Genomic DNA, 19,696 nt, shown 5'->3' with positions numbered 1-19,696 from the left:
ACAGATATTAAATTTTTCAGTGGAACACACGAGCTGCCACGAAAGTGAAGGGTCTGTCTGCGCTGGTTTGCAGAGCTGTGTGATGCTTGCTAACTAACAAGACTAACTAACTAACAAGTGTGCCGGCAATATGTTCCCAGCTGGGTTTAGAATAAAGATGCAGGTGTTGATATGTATTTGTCAATATTTATGGGAAAATGTTTGCAGAAAAGTTACACAGGAAATGAGGCTGTGTTCAGGAGTGGGACAGAGGTTTAGGGGAACAAGGGGACTTTTCACTGTGCGTTATTCTGAATGCTTTGTTTTCCCGATAAGCATGTTATTTTCAGAATTTAAAAAGAATAATTAAGAAGAAAGCAATTAGAAAGGAAGAATACTATTTAAGGGCCTCACCCTGAACTTTCTTTTTAAATTTCTCAGTGGGCTCCCCTCCTCTTACTTTTGTAATTTTCAGTGTGGAAGGGCCAAAGCGATAGTCTTCTTCATCTCGGCCCCAAGGAAGTGAGGCCTAGAGAGGTTTCAGCAGCTGCCGGGGGCCCCTGGCTGGTCTGTCTGCAGAGACAAGCCTGCTGTGATGCTGCTTGTGGGAAAGGGACCAATGACCCTTTATGCGTGTGATCAAAGCTTCATCCCTAGTCATGGCCCTTTTCTGGCACGTAGTCCAGCGAGCCTTATTTCGTGTGCATCCATGTGGAGAACCTGTTAAAATGCACATCCCCAGCACCTTCCTGGAGATTCTGATTCAGTGGGCTAGGGTAGGGCCCCTAAACCTGCATTTTAGCCAGCCCCCCCAAATGATGCTGAAGTCCTACTTGGAGTCCCTGCTGGCAGTGTCTGGGTATCTAGGCTGAACCCCCCCCACGTGGGAAAGTGGGGTGCCCCCAAGTCACCAGGAGGGAAGTGGCAGAGCAGACCTAGGTGCTTGGACTTTTATTTTTAATTTTGTTTTCTTTTAAGATTTTATATTTATTTGTCAGAGAGAGAAAGCACAAGCAGGAAGAGTGGCAGGTAGAGGGAGAAGCAGGCTCCCTGCTGAGCAAGGAACCCACTGCAGGACTCGATCCCAGGACCCTGGGATCATGACCTGAGCCTAAGGCAGGTGCTTAACCAACTGAGCCACCCAGGCATCCCAGTGTTTGGACTTTTAGTGCAGTGCTCCCTCCGTGGGCTCCCTCCCCTCAGGCTCGTGCTCACCTAGGATGAAGGCTGGCTCCCCAGTTCACCCACCCCAGGATGGGCAGCTGGATGCAGAGATAGGGGACAGACTGGGGGTCATCTGGAGTGCCCCTCCTGCCACGAGGACTCTCCTGAGGCAGGCCTCCTGGAGAGATGCTGACGACCATGTTGGGCTTGGCCGCTTGGCTGGGTGAGGAGCCGTGGGGAGGCTGGGGAGATCTGAGAGTGCTTTGTTGTCCCTGTGCCACAGAGCCTTGGAGGAGCCAGCTTCGTGGTCAGGAACCGAGCAGGGACAAAACTGGGCCACTCAGAAGCACCTGAGGACTGATCAGGAGGAGGGAGGGCCCGTGACCACCCATTGGCCTGAGCCACACAACTCACCTGCTGGTCCAGGTAGGCGCTCTTACCACCGTCCCACCCCGCAGTGCTGAGACCCTAGCCCCAGCAACTCTGTCGGCCTTAGGAAGTGTGGCCACCCCATCGCCCGTGCCCTGTGGCTCTCCAGCCACTGCTTGGATGAAGGCTTCTCCCTAAGCCCTCCTAAACCCACAACCTGATGGGGGGGGGGGTGCAGGAAAGCCCAGTCCTCTCTCCAAAGGACACTGTCCCAGGTGACCTTGGCTCCCAAAGCCTGGGAAGGGGGCCAAAGACTACTCTGGCTGTGGTCAGGATGTCCCCTGCCCCGCAGAAACGCCCCCAGGCTGAGCAGTTAGCTGGGTCCCATATGGCTCCTGGCTAGCTGAGCCCAGTTTGGGACAGGCCCAGACGCAGCCAGATGCAGCCCTCTCAGCAGTGCCCTGCCTCTCGACACTTGTTCCTCAGGAAGGGATTATGACAGATGGTGTCTTCGTAGGCTCTTAGAGCTGGTAGGGATCTTAGTGATAGATCCAACCTCAGTCTCTTTTTACGTCTCAAGCATTAACTTACATCAGTAGTGCTGTTGCCAGTGTCGTAGCTGAACGTCTCAGAGGAACCAGCTATAATTTCATTAGAACAGCGTAGGAGTCTCAGGGAGCCCTTCCCGGGTTCAGCTGCCTCTTCCCTGCCCGGCCGCAGCCAGTCTCTCCTCCTACTCACCCCCTCACCTTTCCTCTCTTTCCACCTATCCAGTGACTCCTAGCAACTCATCCCGTTTGTGACAGGGACACTGGTGGTCATCAGACATCCCAATCTAGAAGGCGTTAAAGCCAAGTTAGCATCGCAGTGAGGCTTTCTTCCCAATTTAAGTAAGTTAATAAAATCAAGAAAGGATTGCGTGGTCAAGGCAGGCTCTTACAGGAATAAGATAATCTCTATTTGAGAGTCTCTAAGATCTCTTTGCCGCCAAAGAAGTTATCCTGTGTGGACTCTTGGCCAAGAACGTTGTGACTGTTGCCATTATCAACAGAAGCGATCGATCGTAGATATAGTTCTTTTCTGTGCAGATCAAAGTGCTTGATGCCACATCTCCCTCCTAATTGCCTGGTCCAGCCTGAAAGAGCCTCCAGGGCAAGGAGTCCTAGTCAGAGGCAGGATCTCCCTCCGGCCATGCCCACCGCCCCAGCCCATGCAGGACCCTTGTCCCTCCAGTTCCAATCACTGTGAGAGGCAGCATCGAATTGTGAAGAATGTAGGCTCAGGAGCAAGGAGGGTTCAGGTCCCAGTCCACCACCTACTAGCCTTGCCGTCTCTGTGGACATCAGTCTTTTCATCTGTAGAATGGGGATAGCAACAGTACCCCACGGGGGCTGTGACAATTAAAGCTCATATCTGCAAAGCACTCAGAACAACCTCCAGCAGTCAGTGAGTGCTTCGCACACGCTCGCTCCGGTCATGACAAAAGCCACACGCTGCTTCTGAAGCAGGGCAATCCTCTTGCTGCCCTGCTCCAGAATCATCCATGGCTCCCCATTGCCCATTCAGTGACTATGTCTAACCTGTCCTTTAAGGGCCTCAAAAGCAGAAGCTTTATCATTTTCTTTGCACATAATAAGGAATCAGTAGTGTTTGCTGAGAGACAGGGTTTCCACCCTCAAGGTGGGCGAACTGAGTCCCTAAGTAAGGAACCGGAGTGCAGCCACAGACAGCCCCACAGCTCAGGGCTTGATCCAGGCTCTTCTGCGTCCCCAGCATGCCCCAGCCTGAGCAGCCCTGGATGCGGGTTTGGTTTCCCTTGGATCTGCTGGGGCCTCGCATTCAGGGAGCACCGTTTGGACTCAGCCCTCCAGGTACACATCAGAGTAAGGAGAGGACGCCCAGCACAGGCCAGAGCCGACAGCGACCACGGTTATAACTCCCATTCTTGGATGAGTTCAAGCCAGGCAGACATGACGTGCTTGTCCTCACTCATTACCAGGAGGTGACCAGAACCTCTGCTCCCGAAGCTTGGGTGGGAAGCCCGAGGCCAGCAGAGACCACCCGTGGTCTGGCACCCTGGACAGCGAGCCTAGCCCGCCCCACACCCTGCAGCTCCGCTGTCTCCCTAGCAGAAGAGAGGCCTGTGCCACAGAGGGGGAGGCACTGGGTTGGAGTAGGACAGACCCATGTCCAAAACCAGGCTCCTCACCGGGCAGGGAGACCTTGGCCATGTCAGTTAGCGTCTCTGAGTCTCCATTTTGCCATCTGTAAAATGGGAGAATAAAACCCACTCCATAGGGTTGATGAGAGACCAAAATGGACCAACGTGCCCAGGGCACCTGTCCAGTGCCTGTGCGGGTGGGCTGGGCGCATGGTGACTTGTGGTTATTCTGTTCCATCCATCAGAGGAGCTCTTCCAAGCTGCGGGGCTGGGGTGGGCAGCTGCCTCAATCCTGCGAGCCTCTCGCTTTCCTTGGTGAAAATTTCCTCGCTTGGCGTCCGCTCCAAGATGAAGGGAAGTGGTGGTGTCTTTGGCAAGGGTGGGGAGAAGGAACAGTCCAAGTCTGCCCAGACTCCTGGCAGGGGCGCGAGGCTCAGTGGGGAAGAAGCAGAGCTCTGTGTGGTTTTCGCAGAGATTTTCCGCTCTGGTGCTGCCAAGCTCGGGAAGCTGGGAGTGGAGTGACAGGGAAGGAACACACTAGACCATGCTGCTTCATGCGGGGTGCTATGTCTTTCTTTATTCATGCAACAAATGAATGAATTTGTTGGGATTCCAGGCACTAGGCGAAGCACTGGGATATTCAGCCACAAGACGGACAGACACAGGCCCTGCCCTCATGGGGCCTTTATTCTCATGGGGGTGAGGGCCGACAGTGAACAGCATACTCTATGGACAAAGGGTGATAGGGGATCAATGCAGGGGGAAACAGAGAAGGAGAGGGGGACTGGGAGCGCCTGGGGAGTTTCATTATTATATAGGTCATCAGGACAGGCCTCACCAAAAGGTGACATTCGAGTCACCCCTGACAAGCCCGTGAGCTCAGAATCAGGGCCGGGTGCCTTCCATGAGCTCCCCAGATAGGAGCTAAATCTAGAAACCCTTCTAGTACCAGCCAGGTAACATCATGCCCTTCCTCTGAAGCCTTCAATAGTTCCCTATTGCCCACACAATTAAGTACAGATCATTCAATCTGAGATTCAGGACCTTCCTGTTATCTCACCAGACCCTGCTCATGCCAGTTCTGTAGCCACACCAGTCTGCCTGGCATTTCTGGAATATTCCACTCTCTACTTCCCTCCATCACTCATCTGTCCCCTTTGCCCAAACTGCCCCTGTCCCCACTGGTTTCTGTTAGCCTGCCACCTTTCTGAAGCCTTCCCTGCCCCGGGGGAGCTGTGGTCCCTGAGCCCCATTACCCTGGCTTTTATCTTTCTCATTCTGTGGCCCTTGGGTATGTGCAGTGCTTTCCCTGTGTGATCCTTCCATGTGGCTGGAAGTACCCTGGGCAGGGCCGGGGGCTCTTACACCTCCAGCAGGTAGAGGGCTCAGCAAACATTGGCTGAATTGAGTGTGGCCAAGCTCACAGGCCCCCAGCAATACTGGGACAAGTTGGGGAAGGGTGGCCCACTCACACAAAGAAGGCAGAAAGGGGGAGGCCAGGGGTGCCTGGGTGGCTCAGTCGGTTAAGCATCTGCTTTCGGCTCATGTCGTGATCCCAGGGTTCTGGGATTGAGTCCTGCCTCAGGCTCCCTGTTCAGCAGGGATTCTGCTTCTCCCTCTTCCTGCCACTCCCCCTGCTTGTTCTCTCTCTCTCCCTCTCTGTCAAATAAATAAATAAAATCTTAAAAAAAACAAAACAAAACAAAACGGAGGAGGCCAGCAGGAAAGGAGAGAGAGGGGACCAAGACATAGGTAAGACAGGATGGAGGAACTAGTGAAGAAAGGGGACAGAGATCCCCACCGTGTTTTTTCCAGAGAGATAGACCATCAGAGACAGAAGGATGTGTCTCTTCCTCCCCAGAAATAGCTGCTACTCCCTTCAGCATCCCAGACCAGTGCTTCCTTGTGTCCAACTAGAATACCTCTTGCTGCAGCTTGCGCTCATTTTCTTTGGTTCTGTCCTCTGGATTCAGGGAGCTATATGAGCCCTCATTCAGCATGGATCAGAGTGGCTTTCTTGACCCCCCATCCAAGAGGCAGGAGCAAGGTCCTGATGAGGCTGGCCCTTGGCCTGGGACTTTACGCTCTAGTTGAGGAGGCCAGGACCTTTAGAGCTTCCCAGAGATTGCTTGGGGACCAGAGTATGGGGGCTGCCCTAAGTCATGAAGGCTGTGCCTCAGCCCCTCTCCAGCGCTGTCCTTTAGCACAATCAGATCTGTAACCAGAAATCCCCCACTACCACAGCGCTGTGATTCTCAGGCCACTCTGCTCTGGGCCCTGTCTGCCCCCTGGGCCCTGTGAAGCCATGTGAGCCAGCCCCGCAGCCTCTGCCATCTGGCTCCCACCCGTCGCTGGAGCAGCTGCGCCCCGGCCCCTCCCTCCGTCTCTCCCTGACTCCCCCGGAGGCAGCCAGCCTGGCTCCTGCCCTATTTAGACAGATGGGGACAGAGCTGGGTGTCCCTCCCATCTCTGCTGCCCCGAAGGGTGGCATGTTTCCACCTGGGACCCAGACTGTCTCAGGGGAAAGCCTTTACGTAGTCCAAGCCCACCTCCCTCTCCACGTGGTCTCCTCCGGGAATGTCGTGCCCTTGGCCTCCCTGTGGCCCCAACTCCCAACTCCAGGTCGGAGGCCCCACATGCCCCTGAGGAGAGGTATGCGGCTGCTGGACTCCAGTCTCTTCAGCGACAGTAGTTCCCATCTTGAGTTGTGAGGATGAAAGAGCTCGTGCTTACGGGCTCTCGGCACAGCACCTGGCAGTAAGCCCTCGGTTCATGTGACTCCCGCCCTCCAGCTTTGCCTTGGCTGGCACCACCTCCAGGCATCCTTTCCGGATTGTCCAGGGCCCCTCCGCTGGGCTCCCAGAACCCCTTCGCCAGGCCTCTGGAGTGCCCTTATGCAGACCTGTCACGGCTCCATTGGGGTCTGTGGACCCACTAGAATCGAGTGCTTTGACCATAAGCACCTTGAGTGCGAGGACTAGAGTCTGGCCTGTTATTTCGCTGAATGAATGATTTCATGAGGGATAGGTGGGCAGCTGGGAGAGACAGACTGAGAGGATAGGATCGAGCCTGCAAGGCCTGACTTTTCCAGGGCCTGTCCTAAAAGACCAGGATGCCCACACTGAGGCCTGGGGGAGGGGGAGGAGGATGAAGACAGCCCCCATCCCCTGTTCCGTGGTCTAATGAGGTGATCCTTGAAGTGAGGCCCCATCCAGCAGTGTCGGCCTCAGTCGGAAACTTGAGGACCCAGCCCAGACCTGCCATATCAGAAACCCAGGGAAGGGGGCAGCATCTGTGGCAGAACAGACCCTCCAGTGATACCGATGCCCTGGAGTTTGAGAACCACTGTCATGTGTCCAAGTGACTCAGATTCCCAGAAGGTCAAGTCTCAGGGGTCTCTGCTCTGCAGAAGGCTTCAAGAAAGCTGTCAGGCTAGGACCCCAGGGCATAGCTGGCCCCGCACCCCTGAGCTGGAGACCCCTTGGCTAACAGGCTACGTGCCATGGAGAACGCCGTCCCCATAGACCTCCCCTTTCTCAAGTGGCTCCAGACCGGAACAGGGTGTTGCCCCAACCTGGGCCTGACGCTCGTCCTTCCCCACTGCCATGGGCCAGCATCTCCTCGAGGCCAGCTCCTGTAGCAAAATTCAGGACAGGCTTACGGAATGTTCGGGCTAAGAAAGACCCTAGGGATCATTGGCTGCATACATGCGTGTTCACACACACACACACACACACACACACGCGCGCGCGCGCAGGCCTGGCAGGCGAGAAGCCTCAGATCCTGCAGGGAGAAGCGTCCCCAAGGCCAGGGCTGCCCGGTCGTCCTCTCCGGGTCGCGCCCTCCTCCCGCGGTTCTCCCATGGGGGCCACCTTTCGGCTCGGTCTGGCTTTGTTTTGTTTGAATCAGGTAGGCACAGTACAAAACTCAGAAAGTGAGAAAGTCAGTCTTCCTCCCCTGCTCCAGCTTCTAGTTTCCCTCCCCGAAGGCAAACCCCTTGTCGAGACTTTCTTGGGTCTCCTTCCGGAGGTGAGGCAGGCGTGTAGGAGGCAGCGTTGTCCGTGTGCCGTCCACATCTCGCTTTCCTCCCTGCATAGAGCGTCTGTTGCCCTTTACTGCTGGCCCGCTTTCCTGTTTCCGCGGTGCTCCCACCTGACGCAGCGCTCACTGAGGCCAGGTCCGTCTGCCGCTGATCCTTCCTCCCCGTTGCCTAGTCCAGGGCCAGCACAGAGCAGGCGTTCAGTTACGGCTGGTTCCAGCTACCGTCAGCCAATCAACAGCTGGTGGGGGCCGCGTGGGCTGGGGCTCAGCGTCCTGGCGGCAGAGCCTTGGGTCTCTCTGTCTCGCCAGCATGTGGCACCGTCCGCCAGAGCCCGTCCTGGCGAGCAGAAGGCACTGAGGGGGATGACCCCCTACAGTGTCCTCCAGCCTGTGTGCTCCCGCTGCCGGGCCCCTTCCTCCCGCTTTGACTTGGGGCTAGTTCAGGGATCCATCCGGCTGCCTCTTCCCTCCTGGGCCCTCTGCTCTCAGTCCACTCGGGACTCCGGCAGGGAAATCCAGCAGGGAAGAGGCTGGGGAGAGAGCAACATTCTGGCCCCACGATGAGGATGATGACGAGCCTTTGCCCAGTCTTTGCCTGCTGAAGGCTCAGTCCCACTTGTTACCACGGAGACGAGAATCATGGCAACATCTCAGGGTTGAGCTGAAGCCTGCAGCTTTACCTGCTTGTGGTGGGGATGTGTTTGCTCCACAACACTCAGAAAAGAGATGCGCCACTTTTTTTTTTTTTAATCAAGTTGGAACTGGCCGTTCAGCCCGAGATTTCACCGTGCCCTCTATCTACTGATTGAGCCAAATTCCAGAGGGAGATGAAGGGGGGGGGGCTGCCCCACCCTGTGAGATTGGAAGCCAGGAAAATACTTGGCAGTGGCAACCTGTGCTCATCTGTGGGGGGGGAACTTAGGTCAGAGCGTTTGTGGGTGCCCCTCCAGCGAAAGCCTCTGAGATGGAGCTCGGGGCGTGGGGGGGGGGGCGGGAGTCAGGTGAGGCCCACGCCAGCCCACTGCCAGTCATTCCTTCCTTCCACAAACACTGGTAAAGCACCAAGCTCTGACCAGCACAGCAGAGACAATATGAAGCAAACATAGCCATCACGGAGCTTTGTATCCACTGGGGGAGTCGGCCATTTGGTGTGTTATCCCGTCAATCAACATCAAACAAGGAAAATAATAGTTTACTGAACTGAGCCATTGCTATGTAGTAGACACTGTTCTAAGTGAATTGGTTCGTATAATCCTGACACCCACCCAGTAAGGGGGATGTTACAGATAAGAAAACTGAGGCACAGGGAAACTAAGATACTTGCCCAAAGACATGGAGCTTGTAAATGGCAGAGACAGGATTGGGGTCCCTAGGGATCCGTACCTAAATATCATGCTATGTCTGTCTCCCAGGATACTCTGAGGCATGGAATGTGGGGGCTTGACCTGGTCTGGAGGTCTTCCCTAAGGAAGCAAAAATCGAGCTGAGATTAACTAGGGGAGAAGGAGTTAACTAGTGGGAGGGAGGAACACTCCAGGTAGAAGGACCAGCATATGCAAAGGCCCTGTGGTGGCAAGAGAGAAGGTGGCATGCTCCGGGCATTGAGGGAAGGAGGGAGGAGGCCAGGGGATGAAAGAAGGGGAGAGCTGAGTAAGATGGAGCTGGAGTGGTAGGCAGGCCTTGTTGGCCAAGTTAAGAAGAGTGACATAGAGCCCTTCCAGCTGATTCCACCACAACCTGCAGGACAATGCAGCCTCACCTTCTCCAGGAAGGCTCACTGGATGCTCGAGACAGGGCTCGGGGTCCTGCTGCAGAAGCAGAGCCTCTCACATACTCTGTGTTGTTTGCCTCTTAGCCATGGCCTTTGTCACTCCCTTCTAGATGGAGGTTTGAGGGAGAGACACATCTTGTTCTCCCTAGCACCCACTCCCTGGTAGAGAGCTCAGGAAAGGGTGATGGAGGCCTACGGGGCTTGAGGGGAGGAAGGGGCTGCTGAGGATGGGGTGCTGGGGGAAGGCTGCCTGGAGGAAGCAGAGTTGAGCTGGGCCGGGCAGTGGAGGGAGCATTCTTCCTAGGGCAGGATCGGAAGGCCTTTCCACAAAGGAGAGGAATGGAGGAAGCCGAGAAAGCCAAGGCCTTTGAGGGGACAAGGAGCCTCTCATCTGCTAGGGCTGAGTGTTCTTACAGGGACACGGGGGAGGTAAGACTGGAGGGATCCCTGGGGCCAAGAGGGCCTTCCTCTGGAGCAGGCCGGGAGCCGGGAGCTCAGGTGTCAGAAGGAGCAGAGTCAGGAGAAAGTCAGAAATAGACTCCTGGAGCCCTGAGTTCACATTCCGCCACCTGCAAGCCAGGGATCAGGGATCCCCTACAGCGTTTGGCATGATTGCCTCTTGCGGCCCCCTCACCCCCCCACCCCCAGGAGCCAGCGACGGGGCATCGATCTGCTGCCGAGAATGCCTTCCTCTCCTCAACACTGCTGGTCGGCAGAACACAGCCCGAGCCCACGAGGATGCCTCCTCGTCCTTTCCACCTTGCAAATCTATGTGCGGTGCATTTCACTGATGGCACCTGACCTGTAGTCACAGCCCCAGCTGCAAGCGAGTGTTGGACTTGTCGTGTTTCACTTTCCAGCTTGTAGAAGGCACATCCATTAGAACGAGGTGGAACGGGTGCTGAAGGCCATCGGCCGCACCTAACACGTGATCTGATAGATTTGTTTAGCCAGATGATGCGTTAAGAACCCTGGCGCGGTGCCTGGCATGTAGGACTCTCTCAGTAGATGTTCGCTATTATAATGGGGCTGGGGCCCGAGCGAGCGCCGCCTGGCCCTGCCCACAGAGAGAGCGGGGGGCAAGTGCCATGCTCTGTGCGGTGCTGGGCACAGCGCTGAATGTCCTTCTGCCGCTCCCAGCCGCCGGCTGCCTGATTATGTTGGTGGACCTGATGGCAAGGTGGAACCCCAGCCCGCTCACCCCATCCTGGGCCTTCAGAGGTGGCCGAGGGGGGAAGACTGTCCTAGGAAAAGGATAGCAAAGGCGATAACCAACGTTTATGGTGCTCACGGTTTCTACAAGCGTCTCCCCGTACTCTCTCCTTTGACTGTCATAGCCACCCTGGGGTAGGCAGAACAGACATGATTCTGTCCATATTTTTTTTTAGAAGTGTTTTTTTAAGATTTTACTTATTATTTGAGAGAAAGAAAGTGAGAGAAAGAGAGCGAGCCCGAGCAGGGGGGGGGGTAGAGGGAGAGGGAGAAGCAGATTCCCCACTGAGCAGGGAGCCCAAAGCAGAACTTGATCCCAGGACCCTGGGATCATGACCTGAGCTGAAGGCAGACACTTAAGCGACTGAGCCACCCAGGCACCCCTGATTATATCCATTTTATGGAAGAGAAAACTGAGTAGCAGTAGGTTAAATTGCAGTTAATAGAGCCAGATCGCACCCATTTTCCTGACCCCAAATCATACATGTTCCCTCTACTCCATGCTGTGACTTGGGAAGCAAGACCTGGTAACCCAGAATGTGCTGGGGGGGGGGGGCAAAATGAGTGACTCATGCTATGCAAATCACATTATTTCCTGCCCTGAGTATGGCCCTGGGGGCAGGACCATCTGTCTGTCTTTGAGGACTCCTGCATGCTGGTCATTGTGGGAGAACCACAGTGACGGGGGCTGCCATCAAGGGACCTGTGGAGTTGTCGGGGAACTGGCTGGAAAAGCAACAGAGTACCAGACAGTGATCGCACAGGGCAGCTGCCTAAGAGGGTGGAGACAAGGTGCAGACCAGGCTGCTCAATGGAGGCCGCGAGGCTTTGGGAAGTAGGATTTGAGCTGGACCCCGGGGCTGTAAAGGCCCCCAGCCAGCCCTGGGGCGGGGCAAGTGGCCCAGCTCAGGGAGACACAGGGACGGGACAGACGGCAGGCCTGCTGCCCCGTGAAGTGGCCAGGCCTGTGACTTCAGGCACAGGGAGAAACGCAGTAGTTCGAGGATTCATGTGAAGGGGTGGTGTGGCCTCCGCAGACCTCCAACCAACCTTCCCCAGATTCCGATCGAGCGGAGGGCGAGGGGAGATCTCCTGATAGCAGGATGCAAGGACCCCCGTCCTGAGCTGCCGCTGTGGCAGGATTTAAGGGGCACTGAGCTACCGCCCTGTATGGCCACATCTCCTCATCCTCCTTCCTTTCAGGAGGAGTCAGAAAGCCTTTTAGACCTGCAAGAATGCCTTATCTAGATGCAGATAAGCCTGGGAACCCCAAGCTGGTGTTTCTCTATCTTGGCTGGACCTAAAAATGGACAGAACGTTCTCATTCTTAAAGTCTGGAGTGGGGTGTGAGTATCTGGGTCTATGAAACACCTTTCCGGGGATTCCGGTGTCTCCCGCTCCCCAGCCCCAGGCTGTGGAATCATCAATCCAAGCCTGAGAGCGCTGAAAACCCAGGTCTGATGTCCCTTTCACCACTTTCCCCAGACTTAGGCAAATCTCTTAGCTTGCTGGCGACCATGGCTTCACGTGTAAAGTCGGGCAAGACCCCCTTCACTGGGATGGTATGAGGAGACTGAGATTCAGGGCAGTTCAGAGGGATGTGGCGGCTGGGGAGGGACATTCCCCAGAACCCTCTCTGCAGTGACCCCGCTTCCCTCCTCCTCCTCTGGGCCCCCAGTGAACCAGCTGCTAAGCTGACCGTGGAAAGGGGGGTGCAGATCTGAGCGCAGAGGGCATGGAAGGGACATGAGGAAAGGCCCAGAGAAGAAGGGGTGGGAGGTGATGAATAATTGAAGCCAGTGAGAAGGCCAGATTGGGGGGGGAGCAGGTGCTATGGCTTTGTGCCCTCAAGGGGGGACAGGGTTAGAGGATGAGGCGGGGTGGCCTCCCCACGCAGCTTCTTTCCTTAAGACATGGCTTTGGCCTACGGTGATTTGCTTGTCCCACCAAGTTGCAGGCCCTCTGGATCAGTTCCTGAGAGCCCACAGGGATGATGGCTTTGGGCAGTGCCGGGATGTACAGGCTGGGGACTGCAGGCTGTGTCTCGGAGACAGCTGGAATCCTTGGTCCAGTCTGGCCCTTGGAGAATTCCGACAGAAACCCCTCATCTTACAGGCAGGGGGTCTGGAGAAGAGAAGCACAGGTGACCTGGAGCCCAGCTCTCGGGGGCTCCCTCTGTCCATGGCACTTTCCACTGCATGACTCTGAAAGGCTGAGCAAGGTTCCATCCCTGGACTAGGGCTTGAGCGAGGTCACCCCCTTTCCTCTGCCCCCTGCCTGGCACTGCTACCCCAGCAGAGGTCCAGAGGGTCCAGGAGGTAGAGAGCAGAGGGTTACAAACTGCTCAGGTTCAAGGGCCAGCCGCGCCGCTTGCTAACACCGTGACCTTAACCACGTTACTGAACCTGTCTGGGCCTTAATATTCTCTTGCATCTAAGGATGATTTTAGTACCCTATGGTACTTGTGAGAATTAAATGAGCTATACTTAAGTGGGAAGAATTTCTCCTATAATAAGTGCTCAGTAAATGTTCACTCTTAATAAGATTGCTCTCCTCCCTCCCCCCTAACCCTCAGGGCTTCCTGGACTGCCCTGGCTCTGGGATTTGGGGGATTTGGGCTCCTCACCTCACGCAGAAGACTTGGCCTTAACCTGAGGAGAGGGGAGCAAAGTGCTGGCCTGGCTACTTAGGACAGCAGTAGCTGAAACCAGGCCAGGTCTGGAAGGAAGGGGGTGAGCGATGGGCCAGGGGACTAATAAAGACAGAGCTCGTCCTTGTCCAAGCTTTTTGCCCACTTGCCAAAGTAAACCTTGTCCAGGCCTGGGACTGCTAAGCCTCCAGCTTCTGCCCCTGGAGGCCGGGCTGGGGGGGGAAATGGGAAGGGAGGAAGGCCAAACACGTCCCTGTCAGATAGGATGTGAAGCTGGAGGAGGGGGCCGAGAGTCCTGACTCACCAGCCAGCATCGCCACCGTCTCTCCCTGCCCCTCGTTGGCCCAAAAAGCAAGGCTGACATGTGTCTCTCCTGCACAGGAAGAGCAGAGGCAACAAACACCTACGGGCTGCAGTTTATGGGGTATTGGACAGTCCTTCCCGTAGTCCAGATCTCTCCCCTGGCCTGTTCCAGAACGGAGTAGGTGGACGGAAACCAGGAATGGGCTAGTCTGGGCCCCTCACCGCTGTTGTCTCAGATAAGCTAGTGCCAATGACGCCAGTACTGACTAGTAGTGAGCCCGCTTTCTCAAGCGCTCTGCAAAGGGTTTTGTGTGAATTCACTTATTTCGTGTTCACAGTAACCTTGTGAGGCCGTGCTTCTATTACCCCCACTGTCCAGAGGTGGAAACTGAGGCTCAGAGAGGTGAGGGCGCTGTCCTTGGTCACACAGCTAGCAAGGGTAGACCTGGGATTTCAGCCCAGATAGTCTGGCTGCGGGCAGCCCACTCCTTCCCACTGCCCTGATGGCTGCCCTGTGCTCTGCTGTGAAATTCATGCCCTAAGAGGACTCCCCTGCTGCCCCCTGCCCCAGCCAGGCAGGTGCCCCCGCTCTGTGGTCCTTTATATCCCCCAGATTTCAAGTTTCGTTCTTTCTAATGCTGATACTTTGGTCTCCAGAAAGCTCTCTACCCCCTGTTCTTCACACCCAAGAGCTAGAAAGATGGAAGGAGGAAAGCTGTCCAGAAAGGAAGGTCCTGGTGCAGTTTAGGGGTGAGGACAAAAGGCAGGGCAATGCTCTGGGTTTCCACAACGGCCTTCCTCATCCCACCTCTACCTGCCACTGAGGACGCTGGAGAGGGGGCCGAGGTGGGGGCAAGGCTCTCCTCTCTTGTCCTTCCCCACCTCCTTCCCTCATCCGCTTCCCTCACCTGCCTCACCTTCCGGGAAGCTGCACCTGCCCGGCCCTGCCGATGGGTTACATCCCTCTCCAAGCTTCGAGGCTTGCACCTTGTTTCTGGAGACCCTCCGGGCAGAATGGCCACCTGGGCCACACCTCTCCCAACAGCAATCTTCTCCCCAAATCCCAAAGGCTGGGAACCCCCTGAAGAGGACCTGGCAAGAGTGGCTATGCCACGAATTCTTGTCGAATGAATACATGAGTGAACAAAAGCGCGAACCAGCAATCCACCTTGCATTCTAGCCATGACTATTCATTTTCACGTTCCAGAAACACCATGCTCTGTCCCCTCTTTAGGTCTTGGTCAACATGGTTCCCCCGTCCATGCTTCCCACCACACTGTCCCGATTCCACCTCCTCACCTCTCACCTGGAGAAGCCTTCCCTGACCACTTGAGGTGGGCCCGCCCCATGGCCCCCTTTCCCTGGGGTATCAAGGTGTGCTGGAGTTTGTGGTGGCATAGGCCCGGCATGCCTACGTGTCTCCCCGATGTGTCTGGGAGCCTCATATGGAAGGGAACCAGGTCTGCCGGGCCCCCAGAACCTGGCAGGATGCCTGGCACCTGGTAAGGACTCAGCCCTTTTTTGTGGAAGGAAGGAGGAGGGAGGAAAGGGGGGTGCTTTTGGAAAGAGAGAGAAGGAGTGTGTGGGAACTGAGTGGAAAAGAGCAGCATCCAGGACTCAAACCTCCCTAGAGCCAGATGGAAGCCCGAGCTTTTCCCAGCCCAGGACCGGCCCCTTCCCTCATCACGCACCGCACCGTATTAACGAGTAAGTCCAGTGAGTCACATGTCCCTGTGGCTGTGCTGCAGGTCGCCAAGTGCTTTCACATTCCTGGCCTGGCTCCAGTCCCCCCAGACAGCTTCCCAGCTCTTCTCGGTTTAAAGATGAGAATCCAACAAAGGGTACTGGGCGGCTGGAGAGCCACATGCTGAGAGATGGACTTGAACCCTTACCCCGCCTCCTATGCCAGCTTTAACTCGAAGTGCATCCTAGACTTTAGTGTCACAGCTAAAATGATAGGTTTTTTAAGAAGAAAACGTAGGAGAGAAAATCTGTAAGACTTTGGGGGAGGCAAAGATTTCGTAGATACTATACCAAAAGCCAGGTCCATCAAAGAAAATTTATTAAATTGGCCTTTGTCAAAATCCCAAACTGTGACGCTTCAGAGGTACCATGAAAAAAACGAAAAGAGAAGCAACAGCCTGAGAAAAACTATTTGCAAAACACGCGTGTGATGAAGGCTGAGTATCCTGAGCATAAAGACAAGGAAAGGCGTCCTGAGAGATGACGCGGCCCGTGAACACGGCCTGGGACCCTAGGTCTTGTGGTCTCTCCACTGCCTTTGTTCTTTTGCAGCGGCCGCGGAGCGGAGCGTCGCCCCCAGGCCTGCCTCAGCCCGTCCCTGGAGAACTGGCTCAGGTGAGGACCGGCTCCCCAAGGCCTTCAGATCGCGCCTGCGCCTCCCTGCCCTTCCCCAGCGGCTTCCTCGGCGCGGGCTCCTCCCGGTGGCCACGAGCAGAACTGCAGCTTCCTGCCGCAGCTGCCAGAGAGATGCCAGGAGAAACGCGCCTCGCGACTTGGGCTACTCTGGCTCTCTGGCAGAAAGCTTACGGTTTAGAGGTACTCCGTTCAGTGTAAGCCATTTTACGTTTACATTTAGCTAAGCATGCTTGTGTCAATGAGTTAAGCAGTGACCTGGGGTCACAAAATCATGGGCAGCCTAAGGCAGAGAGGGGAGCAGAAAAGACAGGCAGGAGGCTCCCTGCTCCCATTAGATGCTAATCCGGCTGGTAGCAGGGTGAGTGCTGGTGTTTTTCTATTTCTGAGTTAGCACAGGGGAGCCCAGACCCCCAGGCCACCTCCTGTGTCCTGCACACAAGCCCTTCACCTTTATTCCCTTCTCCATCCCCATCCCCCCAGCCTCCCCAACTCCAGCCAGCATTCCCTTGTGCCCCCTGGAGCCCTGCGTCCACTTTTCATCTGATGAGTGCCTATGGAATACTTCTATGTTCCAGGCGTTGCTCTCCATGACTGACAAATCTTAACCACCTATCCCTCTTGACAGTACTGTGAAGTGAGTACTAGTTATTAACATCACACCCCTTTTACAGATGAGCATACCAGGCAGGGAGACCATAAGTAGCTTGCTCGAGGTGGCTAGTGAGAGTTGGGCTGGGATTCAGTGCCACAGACCCCACAATGCCCAGAAACAGCCCCAGCTCCTGCAGCGCCTCACCTGCCCCCTGGGACTGGAAACCAGAGACTCCCCAGGACAGGACTTCTCTTACTACCCTCCCAGGCCAGGGGATGGGAGACACATCTTTGTTACTCCTCTTTGCAACTTCCAGACTCTTCTTCCTTCCTCCCTGCTAAAGTCTCCGTCTTGACCCAAAGTGTCAGCCTAGACATCCTGCTCCCCATCTTTGGTACAAGCACCAACTACCCCCACCCCTGCCCGCTGCCAGGTCACTCCCCTCCTTCCTGGGAGAGTTCAGTTTCTGCCTCGTCGTCACACCAGTGCTGTTCCAGTCTTCATTCTTACTGATTTCCACAAAGGACACTCCAGCCTCTCGGTTCCTTGACACACTCCCCTGCTCACACCATGGTCATGCCCCAGACCTTCTCATTACCCATAACCAATCCCTTCTCAGTCTCAGTGTCACACAGCTCATTTTCCTGTCAGCTCACAGCCTGTGGTACTCGACAATTCTACCTCCCTGGACCTCTGGCACCTGTCACCATCCCTTGCCCATCTCATGTCTCCTTTCTCTCCTTACCCGGCCAATCATTAAAACTACTCCCTCATACACGGTTCTGACCGTCTTATTCTCAGACTCACTTGGGAAAACCTGTGGCCTGGTTAGGTTGAGCAGGGCGCCTCTGCCACCCCTGCCGCCACATGGATGAGTACAGCTGCGGGCAACGCCCAGTGAGGCTGGCTGCTCTTCCTGTGGATTCAAGACCATGAACCTCAGTGGACCCTTAGTGCTGCCCGGCAGTCCTCCACATTCCCGTCATCCATTCACTGCATCACTCCTCTAGATTTCTATTCCTGCCTCTTTTCCTGTCCTCGAACATCCCACAGCTGCCCACCACCACCAGCATTGCCCAGTCACCTTGCGACCTTGTTCCCTCTGAGGCTGAGAAATAGAAGCCGTGGGAGGGCGCGCCCACGAGCTCCACCAGTGCACCTGCCTCCCTCCTGCTGTCGTGGGTCAGTATCCAGCTCTGGGCCAAGGCCAACTTCACTTGTGCACCAGTTCCCAGCCCTTCCCACATCCTCACATTGCTCCAGCGATGCCCTGGCTCTCCCACATCACCAGCTTTTAATTTTCTACTGGACCCTTCCCGTTGGCATACCGCGTTCTGCTACTTCTCCCATCCTAACCACTTCCAAGCTCTCGTTCCTTTTTGAAGGAATTGTTCACGCCCACTGCTCCTGATCCCATGGCATCATTCTGTCTGGCACCCGTGCCAGTCTGGCCACCGACAGCCTCCATGTTGCTTTCACTGTGGCTAATTCCCAATTGTCATCTTGCCCACATCGACACAACTTGTCCGTCCCCTCTCCTGGAGACACTTAGCTTCCAGGACACCATGCTCTGCTGCTGTTCCTCCTTCCTCGACGGCTGCTCTTCTAGTCCCTTTCCTGTGTCCTCCTCACCTGCCTCAGCTCTCTTGATGGAGCAGCCCGGGGCTCAGACCTTGAGCCTCACTCTGTGCTCACTCCTTTGGCGATCCAGTCCCACACCTCCGGGAGTCCTCTGTCTGCTGGGGATGCTTTATGTCTCCTGACTCTTATCTGAGCTGCAGACTCATTTCCAGCCACCCGCCTGGCATCTCCACTCAGCATGTCCAGCACCTGGCTCCTGACCGCCCCCACCCTGCACTTCTTGGCTGTCGCACCCAGTAACGGCACCTCCCCTCTTCCAGTCGCGGGGCCCAGAAACCTCAGAGTCATCCTGGACTCCTCTCTTTTACACCCCACCCCTCACCATCCATTCTATCAGCAAATCTTGGCTTCACCTTCAAAATACTTCCAAAATCTGAGTACTTCTCACTACCTCTCTGTTTCCATCCCAGTCCTGGCTGTGGCTACCTCTTGCCTGGATTGCTACAATTTCCTCCTAACTGACCTGTCTGATTTTACTTCTATGCTTGCCCCATTTATTCTTCTTTCTTTCTTTCTTTCTTTCTTTCTTTCTTTCTTTCTTTCTTTCTTTCTTTCTTTCTTTCTTTTTAAGATTTTATTTACTTATTTGATAGAGAGACAGCCAGCAAGAGGGAACACAGGCAGGGGGAGTGGGAGAGGAAGAAGCAGGCTCCCAGCGGAGGAGCCTGACATGGGGCTCGATCCCAGGACTCCAGGGCCACGCCCTGAGCCGAAGGCAGACGCTTAACGACTGAGCCACCCAGGCGCCCCCCCATTTATTCTCAAATCAATGGTCAGAGTGATCCCTTTAATACGTTCGCTGATGCATGACCAGCATCGGTCTGGCATAAGGCAGCTGTTCACTAAATACCTACTGAATGAAGGAAAGAAGGAGTGAGCCTACTTTTCTTGAATGGGAGTAAAGAGGTCCTAGGGTGAGATGAGGTCTGGAGCCAAAAGGAATGGTCTTTAAAAACCAGAACAACTTTGCAGGTAACTTCAAGCAAGCTACTAGTCAATTCCCGTTTTCATTGGTGCTTCCCACGCTTCTCCAAGTCTGGAGAATATGGATGCCTGTGACCCTGAGCCCTCACCGGATTGGCTCAGGCCCCTGGGCAGGCACCAATCTCCCTGGTTCAAGTTCGACATTAAGACAGGGACATTTACCGAGTCACTGCTCTGTGCCAGGCACCCTCCAGCTTTACCTCATTTAGTCCTAGGAACCTTCCTTTCCTGGAAACTGGAATGGAGACTCATAGGATGTTAGACCCTGTCTGCACGGGCTTCCCATGAGTGCAGTTCTGTTCTCCAAACTGAAAGCTCCCACTCTGGGGTCCTATCCACCTTTGTGAAATTTGTTCGTTTCTATGCAAGAAAAGCTTCACAAAGGTAGGAATAGGGAAGATCCGTTTGGAGGTACATTTCACGACTCTTTTGGTAACGGGTACAAAATAA

General features: G+C 55.3%; 1 protein-coding gene across 1 annotated transcript in view; it reads left to right on the top strand.

Annotated features, from left to right (window-relative positions):
• The first annotated feature begins 1,282 nt into the window (after nt 1-1,282).
• TMEM63C (transmembrane protein 63C) overlaps nt 1,283-19,696 on the top strand; it is a 53,723-nt gene continuing 35,309 nt past the window's right edge. The window contains exons 1-2 of the mRNA XM_040641612.1: nt 1,283-1,569; nt 15,946-16,008. The gene's annotated coding sequence lies outside the window, so the exon portion shown is untranslated. The remainder of the gene's footprint in view (nt 1,570-15,945; nt 16,009-19,696) is intronic.

Source organism: Ursus maritimus, unplaced genomic scaffold, assembly GCF_017311325.1.
Source record: "Ursus maritimus isolate PB19 unplaced genomic scaffold, ASM1731132v1 scaffold_25, whole genome shotgun sequence".
Classification (NCBI taxonomy): domain Eukaryota; kingdom Metazoa; phylum Chordata; class Mammalia; order Carnivora; family Ursidae; genus Ursus; species Ursus maritimus.
Note: the sequence above shows the minus strand (reverse complement) of the source record. Positions and strands in the feature narration are given on the sequence as shown.